This window comes from Triticum aestivum, chromosome 2A, assembly GCF_018294505.1.
Source record: "Triticum aestivum cultivar Chinese Spring chromosome 2A, IWGSC CS RefSeq v2.1, whole genome shotgun sequence".
Lineage (NCBI taxonomy): Eukaryota > Viridiplantae > Streptophyta > Magnoliopsida > Poales > Poaceae > Triticum > Triticum aestivum.
In genome coordinates, this window is record NC_057797.1 from 103,308,759 (window position 1) to 103,311,100 (window position 2,342).

At 50.3% G+C, this 2,342-nt stretch overlaps 1 pseudogene; it reads left to right on the top strand.

The window, feature by feature from the left end:
• The first annotated feature begins 276 nt into the window (after window positions 1–276).
• Window positions 277–878, top strand: LOC123191567 (dirigent protein 5-like; annotated as a pseudogene).
• The last annotated feature ends 1,464 nt before the right edge of the window (window positions 879–2,342 follow it).

Sequence of the window (2,342 nt, forward strand, 5' to 3'; positions counted from 1 at the left end):
AGTTTGTTATATAGTATATGGAGCTACCCACCACGCAGCCGAATCAATTATCAATTATAAACAAAATTGGTCACTTGTAGTGCAAGAGAGCTTAGAATCTAAGTTACTAAACTGAGTACTTTCAGTACGCATGCCCCACGGCTCCATGCATGCATGCAAATCTATAAATAGCATGCACAAGTCCAGCTCTCAACACCACCACGACACGACCTGCCCACTTAATTAGCAGTGCTCTACCACAGCTTGTCCATTTTTCGCAGCTTACACTCCGTAACAATGCAAGGCCTCGCGCCATCTTCCAAGCTGCCTCTGACCATCGTGGTCGTGGTGTTTCTCCTCGGCATGGCGGGCGCCGCCCACGGCCTGACGAGGGTCGTCGCCAACAGCCCCGACGAGCCGTGCATGAACATGACGCTCTACTACCACGACATCCTCTACAACGGCAACAACACGGCCAACGCGACGACGGCGGCGGCCACCAAGCCCACGGTGCTGGCCAAGACCTACAGGAAGAACAGCACCTACTTCGGCGCGCTGATGGTGTTCAACGACCCCATGACGGTGGGGAAGGCGCTGCCCCTGGCCGGGGAGGAGCCAGCGGCGCGCGCGCGCAGGGGTTCTACTTCTACGACAAGCAGGAGTCGCTGACCTCCTGGTTCGGCTTCTCCATCGTGTTCAACTCGACGGCGCACAAGGGCACGCTCATCCTCGTCGGCGCCGACCTCATGGGCGACGCCACGCGGGACTTCTCCGTCGTCGGCGGCACCGGCGACTTCTTCATGGCGCGCGGCGTCACAACCATCCGCACTGACGCCATCGAGGGCCTCTACTACTTCCGCCTGCAGATGGACATCAAGCTCTACGAGTGCTACCTCTGACTCTGACGATACAGCATGGATGCATGCCCTGTGTGTGTGTCAATTGATGTGCTGCTGATGTTGTTTATGCCTTTCCATATTTTTTCTTTTGTGTGTGTGATGGGTTGCTTGTGTATCATTGCCGCAAACGCCCATAAGTATCTTTACTGTTTAGCAAGATTGATCGGTTTGTAAGTGTTAGTTCAGGAGAGGTATCTCTTCTAGAGAATTTTTTACAGATTAAATTTGTCGGTGTCACATATTGTCTCATCAAAAATCATCTCTCCACCATAACATATTAGTCACGGAACATTTCAGATGACCCGTTTAACACGAGACACAATATTCACACGGTTGCAGTTACGCGACGGTGTGCAATATTGGTACAGTTGGATCCTAGACACATTTAAGGCAAGGTGGATCGTCTGGTTCTAACCAGGTGTGTCACACCCTCGATGCGACTATATCTCCCACGTGTCGACGCACGACTTAGAGGCATAATCGCATTGAAGGCATATGTCGCAAGTGAGGTAATCTTCACACCACCCATGTAATATAATAAGGGAAAAGGATACATAGTTGGCTTACAATCGCCACTTCACACAATTACATGAATAAAGCATTACATCATCCAAATACACTCAAGGTCCGACTACGGAACTAAAATAAAAGAAGAACGACAAATGCGACAAAGGTCCCCGATCGATCCCAACTGGGCTCCACTACTGATCAACTAGAACGGAAACAACACAAAGGATAAGATCTTCAACGAGCTCCTCCTGAGCTTGGTTGCGTCATCTGCACGGACTCATCGGCACCTGCAAGCTGGTTTTGGAAGTATCTGTGAGCCACGGGGACTCAGCAATCTCGCACCCTCGCGATCAAGACTATTTAAGCTTATGGGTAAGGTAAAGGCATGAGGTGAAGCTGCAGCAAGCGACTAGCATATATGGTGGCTAACATACGCAAATGAGAGCGAGAAGAGAAGGCAAAGCACGGTCGATAAAAGTATGATCAAGAAGTGATCCTATAGCAACCTACGCCAAGTATAACTCCAACAACCGTGTTCACTTTCCGGACTCCGCCGGAAAGAGACCATCACGGTTACACACGTGGTTGATTCATTTTAATTAAGGTCGACTTCAGGTTTTCTATAACCGGACGTTAACAAATTCCCATCTGCCCATAACTGCGGGCACGGCTTTCGAAAGTTCAAATCCCTGCAGGGGTGTCCCAACTTAGCCCATCACAAGCTCTCACGGTCAACGAAGGAATAGACCTCCACCCAAGACGTTCCGATCAGACTCGGTATCCTGGTACAACAAGACATTTCGACAGGGTAAAACTAAACCAGCAACACCGCCCGAATGTGCCGACAAATCCCGATAGGAGCTGCACATATCTCTTTCTCAGGGCACACTCAGATGAGACATCCTACGAGTAAAACCAACCCTCAAGTTGTCCCGAGGTGGCCCTGCAGTCTAC